Source organism: Eretmochelys imbricata, chromosome 14 (assembly GCF_965152235.1).
Source record: "Eretmochelys imbricata isolate rEreImb1 chromosome 14, rEreImb1.hap1, whole genome shotgun sequence".
NCBI classification, from domain to species: Eukaryota; Metazoa; Chordata; order Testudines; family Cheloniidae; genus Eretmochelys; species Eretmochelys imbricata.
The window spans coordinates 27,062,005-27,074,924 of NC_135585.1; the positions used below are offsets into that span (position 1 = coordinate 27,062,005).

The 12,920-nt window shown below is 50.6% G+C and overlaps 1 pseudogene; it reads right to left on the bottom strand.

Moving 5' to 3' along the window:
- The window catches only part of LOC144274937 (zinc finger protein RFP-like), a 35,579-nt pseudogene that overhangs the window by 5,108 nt on the left and 17,551 nt on the right, over positions 1 to 12,920 (bottom strand).

The following is a 12,920-nucleotide window of genomic DNA, read 5'->3' on the forward strand; positions in this document are numbered from 1 at the left end:
AGTTCTGTAACTGAACAGTATGTGGCCCAGGTCAATATGGGGGCTCTTAACCAAGAGAGCCTGAATGGCAGCTCTCCAGACTGGAGCGCTGGGAGAAGACCCGATCCCAGTTTGACCCCCGGGGGTTTTGGGGTGGCCAAAGGGCACAGGCCGCATAAACTTTCCCATATGCGGCCTGCGAGTGCTATCGTCCACCCCCGACCTAAGGGAGGGCGTGAAACTGGAAGGGCCTGGTGTAACTCCCACCAAGGAATGGGAGAGATGCTGGGGCATCTATGGGAATGTTGGTGGCTTCGAACTTCCCCAGGTCACCGGCTAAAGTGACCCCGCTCAGTTCGATCTCGGAGGGGGAGAGATATGACGAAGTGGGACTGTTCTTAATGGTTCCTCTGAATAGTGTGGGGGTGCCTCAGTTTCCCCTATGCAGTTCTTAAGTGTCTAGGTGGTGGGATAAGGGTGTATGATCAGTGCAGAGCCCTAGAGGGCAGGTGTGTGCAGGGGTCTGGACACAGAGAATGTCTGACACCCTGTTTCCTGGCAACTGTTGGCCTGGGCCCTTCCCACCTGCAAGGTGAGAACTAAAGGGTTGGAGAACAAAAAAATCAGGTGACCTCCTGGCCCGGGAAAGGAACAAAGCCCAGAGGAGGAGGGTCTGGAGGGAGTTTTCAGTTTTGATGCTGGCTGGGGACTTGGAGTGAAGTGCAGACGTGGTTGTCTGGCTCACTGACCCCCAGAATGGACCCAGCTGAGGGGTCCTGTTCTCTGCACCTACAAGCTGTTTTGGACCATGTTCCTGTCATCTAATAAACCTTCTGTTTTACTGGCTGGCTGAGAGTCATGTCTGACTGCGGAGTTGGGATGCAGGACCCTCTGGCTTCCCCAGGACAACGCCTGGGCGGACTCGCTGTGAGAAGCGCACGGAGGGGCAGGGGATGCTGAATGCTCCGAGGTCAGACCCAGGAAGGTGGAAGCTATGTGAGCTGCTTGTCCTGCAGACAGTCTGCTCCCAGAAAGGAGACTTCCCCAGAGTCCTGACTGGCTTCGTAGGGAGCAGTTCCAGAGCATCGCCCGGGGACTCCGTGACACCCTGTCCAAGGGATGGACCCCTTTCTCCAAGACCAGGGAGGTGGCAGAGCACAGACTGGTTTATGACATATACGAAACCTTTGCTGGTCAGCCCTGAACTCTGAATTCCATGATTCATCTTCTTCTGACACTTAATAGCTTTTCTATTTTAGCTGTAGCGATTCTTCAGACGCTCGGGCAAAAGGCAATCCCGCTTCCACATGGCACGTCAATTTCTCACTCTCTAAAGTGGGGATAATCCTGACCCACATTCAGAAAGTGGTTGATCTTCTCTCTTTCTTCCCAAGTCCCTGCCCTCCTTGCCCAGCCCCGGCCTCTGTCCTGTTCCCCAAACTTCCATGCCCATGTGAGTGCTTGTCTCACCCCCCTCCTCAACCTGCAAGGTCTCCTGCCAGCAAAGGAAAGGTGCATTCTGCAGATCTGGAGCTGCATTCGCATGTCCTGAGGGCTGTCCTGCACCACGGTCACCACGAGCAGGTAGGTCATCAACCTCCATCTGTGCCCCAGGTGCAGGCTGGCCTCTGGTTCCTGCTCCCTCAGGCACCTGGAGATGCTGAAATAGGGCTGGGGTTGGCGGAGAAGGAGAACACCCCATGAGGTTAAGAAAAGGCAGTGAGAGCCTTTTCCCTCCCTGGGAGATTACGGTGTCCCTCTGTGGGGACTCCCTTCCTGGCAGATACTGTGCTTTCGTTCCTGGACACTGCCAGGAGGCTCAGCTCCCAACCCTAGCAGCTTGGCTGTTCCATTCCCTACTGTGTACCGAAACTGCCTTTAAAGGACTATCCGAGCCCCTCCCAGGCCTGTTCCCATTGCGGGTCTCTCTCCTGGCTGAGCACAGGCTGTCCTTATATCACCCACCAGGCATGGATCCTAGTTCCATGCTGCTCCTTCTCATGTGACCCCTGCACTTATTCCCTTCACCTGGGGATAGGTTCAGTTGAGCTACTACCCCTTTCATGGCCATCTCCCCCTGGGACAGCCTGAAACTGGAAACCTGTGCTCCAACAGTAACTGTTTGCTAGGAAAGGTGCTGAAGACACAATGGAAGAGGAAATCCTTTGGACTGGATTGAAATTATATCAAAGGAAAGTGAATGAGAGAAAATGACCAGCATTATCCTCCGAGCGAAAGAAATAATTGAAAGTCAGAAAGGACCATTCTGTCCATCTTCTGTGTAACACAGGCCTTAGAACGGCACCGAGTGCTTCCTCCAGAAAACCCATGACATGGAACTGAGCCAGAGCACATCTTCTGGAAAGACATCGACATGCATTAGAACCAGCTGGTCAGAAACAATCTTTCTTCTGCAGCGATGTGAAGTTAAAGGGCAGGGAGAAGAAGAAAACCTCGACTCGGGTTGTTACTGGAGCTGAAGCAGAGAGGCCAGGACAAACACGGCTAGGGCCCAGGACTGACTATCAGAAGATCTGCCGTTTTCTCTTCCTGGCTCTTTGACCATGAGCAAAACTCTTTGCTTCTGTGTGCCTCAGTTTCCACAACTATAAATAAAGCTACTCAAGGTTATGTTTTTTTCCCTCCTGTTTTGCAAGCTGGGGCACTTAGATACATTTGGGGCCTGCTATGGTACCAGTCTAGAGTGTATCTGTAAGCTGATGACCCCCACATGTAGATCAGACCCGATGGATAACACAAGCTCCTAATGACAGGCTTCAGAGTAGCAGCCATGTTAGTCTGTATTCGCAAAAAGAAAAGGAGTACTTGTGGCACCTTAGAGACTAACCAATTTATTTGAGCATAAGCTTTCGTGAGCTACAGATCACTTCATCGGATGCATAAAGTGAGCTGTAGCTCATGAAAGCTTATGCTCAAATAAATTGGTTAGTCTCTAAGGTGCCAAAAGTACTCCTTTTCTTTTTACAAGCTCCTAAGTTTGTTCTGTGCTTAGCCCCAGGGGAGCAGTTGGGCTGGGTGGCCTTTTCTCACTGTGCTATGTGGAGCAGGTTCTGGGCACTAGGGATATAAAGAGACTCTCAGGGACTAATTCTTGAAAATAAATATCAATGAACTGCACCCCAGTATAAAATCACTGCTGCTAACATTGGTGGGTGATAAAATAGTAGCAGAGTGGTAATTAATGATGAGGACAGGGCAGTGACACAGAGCAATCGGATGCCTTGATAAGCTGGACCCATTCAAAGAAAACAAATTGGAAAAGAACCAATTGAAGGGTCCTATACCTACCGACAAAGCATGCAGGCCACACCTACAGAAGGGGGAAGTGTATCCAGGAAAGCACTGACTGTGAAGAGGATTTAGGGGCCATGCTGGGCAAGCCATTCAACATGAGCACCCAGGGGGATACTGTGGTGGACAGGGCTAAAGCCATCATTAGATGTATGAAAAGAGCAGTGAGGAGCATAGGGAGGTGACACACTATGAGGAAGACTGATCACGGAATACTGCATCCAGTCCTGGCATCCACCTTTGAAAAAAGATTTGGAAATATTGGAGTTGGGGCAGCAAAAAGCAATGAAACATTTTGAGGGCTGGAGAAAAATGCCTGCCAGTGAGCTATTGAAAGAGCTCAGCCTGTTTAGATGATAAAAAAGATTGGGAGGTGACGTCATTGAAGTGTTGAAGTGACTTCATGGAGAGAAAATATCGGGTATGAAAGGGCTCATTAATCTAGCCAAGAAAAGCATAACAAGACCCAGTGGCTGGAAACTTAAGAGACCAATTCGTATTCGAAAGAGGGCACACATATTCAACGGTGAGGATGAATCACCAAAGGAACAAACTAGAAAGGGATGTGGTGGGAATTCCCCACCTCTTGATGTCTTCTAATGAAGACGAGATGCCTTTCTGGAACGTCTGCAGTCAAAAACTAGCTCCTATGCTCTCCAGAAAGCATGTGATATGCAGGGGGTCAGATGACATGCTCTAATTGTCTCTTCTGTCCATAAAGTCTGCTCATTTATGAAAAACTGAGCGTAGCATGGGGAGAAGCCTCTGATGTTTTACTGTGTTCGGCTTGAGCCCCGAACAATGAACGCTCATTGCGTGGGGTGATACAGGGGAAGCGGCTGAAACATCCAGTGTGGCTGGACAGGGGCAGGACATCAGCACTGCAGGGGAGGGGTGGGTGTGGCATTGACATCACAAGGGCCTTTGGCAGGACCTCAGCCTATTGCACAAAGGTGGTGGGGAGGCGATGATCTCACAGAGAGATCTTGACATCAGCCAGGCAGGACAGGGGTGCAGGACAGGGGCAACCTCGGAGATCCCTGTGGCTTTGCTTCAGCACGTCTCCTTCTCGAGGTCTCTCCTGGAGGACCGAGAGAGCATTCACTTTCACATTCATGAGCGCAAGGAGGATCCTCTTCGGAGTTTTCTCCTTTTCTTTTAGTGGTTTTGCTCGAAAACAGACGTCCCTGTATAGAAGGTAAGAGCCTCAGAGATGTTTGGAACCTGTTCAGTCTGATCCATCAGGAGCTGGCTGACTTTTCGGAAAGGAAAACACTAGATTGTGGGGGCAGCATTTTATTTCCGACCTAGGACTTTGTCCCTTCCAATTACTGGGACCATTGGGCTTTCTCCTTTTTGTTTTCTCTTTTCCTCTGTCCCTCCTACCTTTCTCTTCTTGCTTCCTTTGTGCTTTTCCTCTGCTCTCCTCCCACCACCAGGAGCTCTGTGTGTGGAGCGGGGGCCGGGGGGGGGGGAAAGCGGGTTGTGGGAGGCCCACACAGAGAGGTGAGACTGGAATAGTGCTCCGAGAGTGATCCCCTCGGTGGTAACCAGGGCCATTCTTTGGGCTATTTGATGAGAACCCTTAGCCTCCCACCCCTCAAAGTCTCAACCTTGATTGGCTGAGGAGGGGGCTATTGACAGGGAGGAAACTCTAGTCTTTGTTGTTCTCTTTTATGACCAAGCAAATAAGTCACAACCAGTTACATGTTTGACCAATGTGGATGCTGCTCTCCATTCATTGTCTCAGAGCAGTTCATGATCCTCTCCAACATTCCAATTCTTCTCAAATACTTGTTGAATAATTACTATGAACAATTGCTGGTCTGTAGCTCATTTGAGAGCAACTCTGCTACTGACTGGCTGCATCAGCTAAGACAAGTCCCTGCTCCTTTCTCAGCCTTCGTTTCTCCTTCTGTCAAGAACGAATAACAATCCTCTCCCACCTACCTCGCCATGGGTGGATGCTGGGGATCCATTGAAGAGTGTCACTCGGAGCAGTGCAGACTAGGGGTGTCCTATCACACTGAGCCATAGCAGATTATGACCTAATATTCTATTGGTTTTGTATTTTATTCTTTTGAAATTGTGAAGAGCAGCAACTACTTAGTGGGTCACAAGGGGGCATTGTGGGACACCTCCTGGAGGCCACTTAAGCTGATGTAGGCAACGCAGCGTATACACTGCCACTGCGTTGACCTAACTATGTCGACGTAAGTGCTGGACCTCTCTTGGAGGGGGAGCTATTCAGCCGATGTAGCAAGCGAGTTAGGTCGGTGGGAGGTACACTGTAGTCTGGACGCTGACATTATTAGGTCGGCGTTTAAGCTGCCAGACTTCGACCTAACTCTGTAGTGTAGACCAGGCCTTAGTTGCTTAAGTCCCTTTGTGAATCTGAGCCTTTCTTTTAATGTTGCTCAAATCCTTTCTCTTTCCAGTTTCGTAACTTGGAGACTTGTGTAAACAGTAGGGAAAAAATGACACCCAATGAAATCCATTTATTGGCTTTCCGGGGCACAGTTTTAAGGTATGATCTCGGAGGCTGAAGAGAAAAGAAAGGGAAGATTTTCTCAGTGAAAGAATAATTGAACATGAAGATTGGGGTCTTGTTATCAGCATCGTAAAGTGCCACTTGCCCTGATAAACGCTGATCTTTGTGAGTCTTATGCTCAGAGTCACAGAGGTCTGTGGGTAGGTGAGAGCCTGGAATTGGTTCCAGCAGAATCTCAGAGCCCAGATGCCCTCTTCAGGTTTTACACAGAACCATCTCTTTCTCTTCACTGATGTTCTGGCCACACCAATGGTCCAGCTTTCCCTATTCCCCACCTCCACCTCCCAGTGATGTTTCCCTGCCAGGAATCCTTCAGAGCCCAGTGCACACAGCAGAATTAAATCTGTCAGAATTGTTGGGCAGGCCCTGTCGTGTGTGTTCATGTCTGACACTTTTCTGATCCGTAGACAGGTTAAGGTGAGGGTGAGCTGTTCCTGGATCCCATGCAAACCTCTGCTGGGGATGCAAACTCCGTATGCAGTAAACACTGGGCTTTCCGTACACCCTGGAAGAGACTCACATTTGCTGAGCTGGAATCAGGCCATAGTTAAAGTTACAGTCCCTGCAGGCTATGGTAAGAATTGTAACCCAGCATGCCCTAGGAGTGGTGTGAAATTTACAGGGACAAGCTTGACTAAATGCTGGAGCTAATGTTGTCAATCTCTAGTGTCAGCTACAGCTCAGAAAATCCCCATTAGGATGCTAGCATTTTTAAAAGACAAACTCATTAGAAAGCCAGGGGAAAAGAGAGAACAGTTACACCAGTGAGGCCCTAGTGAGCACTGTGTGGGCAGATGCAAAATCATTAGTCCATCCATCTGCAGAGCAGCCTTAGAAAGACTAGGCAATAGTGAACAGCCATGGGGCAGCAAGACATAGCTCTGCAGGCCCAAACAAACATCTTAAGGCCAATCTGTAAACAGGAGTTTCCTGGGCTCATCTTCCTGGCCCCACTGCCCACCTCCCCTCTTTTCCCCTGCTCGACTTACATCTGACCTAGTTCTCTCTGGATTTCCTTCAGAGAGGCACCTGAGAAAGATTCAGCCATCCCCCAACCCCTTGTTCTGGGGAGAAACAAAGTGAGTGTCAAAGCCTTGGGGTTGGGACCAAGTAAAGATGCTTCTTTCTGGCTGGTCTGTTTCAGTTTAATAATCCAAATCCTGCCCATGTGGCCAGTGGCTGAAAGTCCATTGGGGAGCTGCTCAGGGGGCTGCATGAAATGCGCTGGGATCTCAGCCTGGTTCTCGGGGTGTAGACGTCTCCATCACACGCCGAGGTAACCAGCAAACTCTCCACTGATCGTGCCCCTCTGTGCGAGGCTCAGCGGAGAGGTCAGGGACTCAATGGACCGTGCAAACAGAGCTCCTCTTTCCCCTTTAGAGAGAGATTCACCCCAGGTCAGGGCATAGGACCAATGGCCCAGGAAAGTGTATGTGAAGGGAACTGGTACTGGGACCCCTGCATGGTTACAGAGAGTCTCCCAGCTCCCTTGTCGATTCCAGCTGCAGGAGGGGGCATCCTGGGACAGACTGAGGGGGCCTCGGAGAAGCAGCCACCTGGGCCCAGAACATGTAATGTAACCATGGCGGGAAAAGGGCAGTGACTGGAGCACCGCTGGGGACCCGTCTGGTTCCAAGGATGGCTCTTGTAGCCAGACAGCAGCCCCCCCCCTCTCAGACCAGCATTGCTGGAAACACAGGAGGAAGCCGGAACAGGGCACTTAACATATATTCCAGCACAGCCTTTGAAGCTGTGAAAGCACAGGTGTGCTCCTACAATGTGCCTCTGGGAGCAGATACAACGATTAAGCTCACAGCAGGCAGAGGCCCTGTGACAGACATGGCTCTTAGCCCCTACTAAATAGCGTGATGCACACACACCAACATCCTAGTTGGGAAAATATTTACCCTGATAAAAGAAATGTCCAGTAGTCGACACTTATTGTTTCTCTCCCTTGCAAGTGTAAACTACTCTTGCGAAAGCTGGCGTCACCCAGACAGACCAGCCTCAATTTGGCATAAGAAAGGAGAAAGAGAATAAAGGAGTACAGAGGTATAAGTAGGGAACCTACAGCACCATGATTTTTGAGTGCTTTTCACTATCTATCTGCTGGTCAGATAAGTGACAGCCTCCCAAGGCTTCTGCAACTAAGAGGGTCCCTACGCCTTGTCCCTTATTCGTCTTTCCGCGGAATTGAGTGACCGATCCTGGCTTGGCATCGCTGGAATCGAGAGATGCAAGGAGGGTAAGAAGCACCCACACCTGATCTCCTATCTTTAGTGTACACATATTTTGAAATAGAGCTCTATACTTTGTTTTCTTTCTTTAGGATTGTGGCTTCAGTTTTGTAACTTGTTTGTGTGTGTAACATCTCTACATTTAAATAAGTAGGCACTAGCAATTTTGTAACCACATGATTAGAATCTAGCTTAATAAATTTTGGTAACCATTTATGCATAAGCCTGACTTGTTTTCTCTGGTTTACTGTAAAGCAGCCGACACAATTAAAGAACCTCAGCCGTTTTGGCTCTAAAGCCTGGCCATTAGGTGAGAGTACTAAGAGCCTAGCGTTGAGTTGTGCCGCCTCCACGGGGCAAACTCTTGGGGCACCTGTCAGTCAATCCTGGCTGCCCGCTGCGAAGGAGCTGTGAGCTCTAGCAGTTAAAGTCACGGGTGTGGAGAGGCTCTTAGTGCTGCCATTGGGGCACCTGTCAGTCAGTGTTGACTGCCCGCTGCGAAGGAGCTCTGAGCTCTAGCAGTTAAAGTCACGGGTGGTTAGGACCTTGGGGCATCCGTCAGCCTAGCCCGGGCTGCCCGCCGCGAAGGGACAGTGCGTCCTAGCGGTTAAAGTCACGGATGGTATAAACGGGCATAGCTGGCACCTCACCAAACATCCTTGGCCGTCGGCTAACAGCTCTGCAGAGGGATACAATGTTGCAACAAGATGCAATTTCCCTTCCTCGCTACTCTGAGTGAAGGCCACATGAAGATCATCCAAAATTCGTCTCGCCAAGCACAATCCTGCAGTGTCCTCCTTTCTGATGCACCCCACCGCGCCCTCCCCTCACTTCCCAACAGGGGGCGATTGTTAACGTGGAACCCCCGCCAGAGCCCTGTACAACACAAACTTATTTCTTGTCCTCCAAGCAAGCCAAAGGAGGTTGCCTTGCCCTGCCCTGGAAGAGCCCAGCTAGCTTACAGATGGGGAAACTGAGGTACAGAGTCTGTGTCATTCACCGAGCCTGCCCATTCTCATCAGCCACCCCAGTCTCCGCTGATTCTGTGTTATCAGCACTGCATGTCTGCACCATGCACAGAGCGTGGCTGCTCCCACCCCACTTCCAGCACCACGTGTCTCTGCCAAGCACTAGGCATGACTGTTTGCAGCTCCCCCCGCCCCAGTCCGTGCTATGTCCGTGTCATGCCCCAACTCTGCACGTTCTCAGCGCTGTGTGTCTGCCATGCCCCAAGTTGGTCGGCTGTCGGCTCTCCCAGCCTGTTTGCACTGCTGTGTGTCTGTGACATGCACAGAGCCGACCTATTCTCAGCTACCTCCCCTGCCCCCAGTCCCCAGGCTGGGTGCCTAGGCCATGCTCCAAGCCTGAATCAACTGCACCCTTGTTTCAGTGTTGTGCAGCTGGGCCATGCACCACTGGCCTGTGGGGCTACTTGACCTGGTAGGTTCATTTCCAAAGGCCGCGGGGTTCAGTGATTGAGGTGTGGGTCTGCTGTATTTGATGGAGACCTGGCACGAAGGTGTACGTTTCTAATGGTGAGAGTAATTAAGTACTGGAGCAATTTGCCAAGGGGCGTGGCAGAGTCTCTGTCACTAACAAGTTTTAAATCAAATTCAGAAAAAAAAAATCAAAATGATGCTCTAGGAATTATTTGGGGTAAGTTCCGTGGCCTGTGTGACACAGGAGACGAGAAAATCAGTCTAGAAGATCACAGTGGCCCCTTCGGGCCTTGGAATCCATGAAACATCGTCCCAGCTTTGTCTGAGTTCACCTTCTGCAGCCTCTTACCACATCTGCAAAGCACAGGTACCTCCCCCAGGGTGCGAGGCCTCAGCCAAGACAAACTGCTGAGAAACCGCCGCAGAAGAGATTGAGTTCTTCTGCCTTCCAGCCCCGGGCCTGCTCCAGGGTGTGCTGGGAGTCTCCCTCACCCAGCCCTGGTCAGGATTCTGCTGGTATTCCAGCCTAGCTCAGTTTTGGAAACAGCTCATGTTGGGAGGGGCTGCATCTCACGCACCCCTTGACCAAATGACTCCAGATTTGTACCCCTGACCCTTCCCACTGTCCTCAGGTGGTGGATCAAGTTTCTAGCCCCTCAGACTGCGAATGTGAACTTAAAGAAAAAGGGATAATTTGGTTTGGGAAAGAAACGCTGCTGCAGCACCATGGTGCGGCCACGTGCCAGCCCATAATATTACTGCAGTTGATCATATGAGCTAGCTACTTTATTGCCAGTTTCCTTCTGTTCCTCGGCAGCTGGAAGTTGCCAACAGATTTCTTTCACAGTGAGGATGTTGTTGCTTCTTTTCTTGCCCAAGGAAAGCATCGCTTGATGCTTTGATTTTATTTACTCTTTCCTCAAGCTTTGCTTTTAGAGCTTTCGCTTAAAGTTACCCAGCTGCTTTTCTTCAAGCCCCTTCAAGGCATTTGCTGGTGGGTCTGTCTAGCCTTTCAGGGCAGAGCCGTGCAGATCTAGTACCCTTGTGACAAAGTCCAAGACCAGAAGATTGAAATAAACTTTATTCTGTGAATTTACTCATCTGAATCTACAGCATCCAAATAACTAAACAGAGCAAAATAGGAGCATTGAGCTGGGGAATTGGAGGGAGAGGGAAACACCACTATGGTTTTTATATTCAGAAGTAAAGAGCAGAGGACTTTGATGGATGACCTGAAATGAGTCAGAACTTAGGCCAGGTCTACACTATAAACGTCCATTGGTAGAACCATATCGTTCAGGGCTGTGAAAAATCCACACCCCTCAGTGAACGCAGTCATACCGACTGAACTCCTGGGGTAGACAGCGGTACGTTGACGGGAGAGCTTCTCCCCTGGACATAGCTACCGCCTCTCAGAGGTGGATTAACTACACTGATGGGAGAAGCTCTCCTGTTGGCATAGGAGCGTCTTCACTTAAGCATTACAGCGGCGGAGCAGCACCGGTGCATTTGTTCTGCTGCAGTATTTTAAGTGTAGACCTGCTCTACCAGAGGCAGGCTCTGCTGTGACCCTGAGAATGGCTCCTGGTTGGCCAGTTTTTGTGTGCCTGGAGGATCACAGAGTTACAGAGACAGGCATGTAAGAGGGTCGGGAAACTCCTGTCACCAGTATAATGCTAAGCAAGTCAGTCTTGTCCTCTCTCATCATTTTATTGTGAGTCTCGCAGCACTTGGTGTTTTTCTTAAAGTCCCAGCAGCTGGAGTAGGTAGATTGCAAGGCAACCTCAGATTATACTACAGATACATTTCCACCCTTCACATTTGTGTAGCAAAGATTGAAAATCGGAAACAAGAACACCCCAAAAGCTGGGAAACCAGAAGGCAAAGAAAATGACACAATATTGAAAAAGATGTTGCAGCCAATCTCATGATTCTGGGGGGCCTGACACACTTTTTGAATGCTTCAGGCTGGCAAGACTGTGATTAGAATGGCAAAGTGTGATAGCTGTAATTTATATATTACCTATGTCTTTGCTCTACTTTAGATATCTCATATTGAGTGATCCCTACTCCTCTGTCATAGGGATTAACAATATGTCGGCCAGTGAACACATAACGGTATGCTTACCAGTGAACTCAAATTCTACACGCCGGCTCCCAAAGAAGGGGATGATCTTCCCAGGGAAAGAGGATGTGAAAGTAAAGATCGTCTCTCTGCCAGAAGATGTAATGTCATAAAATGTAACTTCCTCCCCTTTATAATCCAGATAAACCCCAATGTTTCTGGGGCTATGAGGTAGGGCCAGAGCAGTCTCAGGGGAGGTGAGGGCCGAGTACTCATTCTCTGTACTCTGCAAAGCCCAGATCCCCTCCTCTGGTGTATGGCTTTTCGCTCCCTCATGTATCACAGACTCTTTGGCAATGCCCAAAACCCAATTACGTTTGTTCCCCACCTCCACTTGCCAGTAACACCTCCCTGAGGTGAAGCCCTTATAGCCCAGCACACAGGCAGCAGGGTAAAGCCTGTTCTGTGTCACTAAATATCCCGTGTCTTGGTATTTCTGTATCACACTCTCATCTGTGGACACGACGGAACAGGGAATCCCCAGGTCTGGATCCGGAGTGGCCTGCACTGCAGGAGGGGAGAGAGAGGCAGGAGGAGAGTGTTAAGTACCCAAAGCACCTCCCACCCGCCGATCAGCTCCTCCCCCTCCCTCCCAGCGCCTTCCTCCTGCCACGGATCCATTGTTCAGCGGTGGGCAGGAGGTTCTGGGGGGGGGGAAGAGGGAGGAGTGGGGGCAGAAAGAGGCAGGGGAAGGGGGCAGAATGGAGCCGGGCAGGAAGAGATGGGGCCGGGGTGGGGGCTTGGCGGAAGGGGTGGTGTGGGGGTGGGGCCCGGGGCAGAGCAAGGGTCAAGCACCCCCTTGGGAACTGGGGAAGTCGGCACCTCTGTGCAGGCTAAACCACTCCAGTACTGAGAGTGAGAGAGTCTGAGGCCAGAAGGGACCATCAGGTCATCTAATCGGACCCCCGTATATCACAGGCCACCAACTCCACCCAGCACCCACCTAACGCAACAACCAACATTAGCTCAAAGCCTGACAGCCTACAGCCGACCGTGCTATGATGTGCCACAGGCAGAGAAGACGAGGCCCCGAGGGTCACCAGTGCCCGAGGCCCCCGCAATGCAGGGAAATGATTTGGTGAGATACCCCCAGATAATCCTGGCACATCACCCGCAGCCACATGCTGCGGAGGAAGGTGAAAAGCCTCCCCCCGAATGCCACTGCCAGCTTGACCTGAGGGAAAATAGCCCTCCAGTGCCTTCCCCAATTCCCCCATGAAAGACAGACCGGGTACCCCACGAATCACTGGGAAAGAAACTCAGAATAGCTGGTCAGC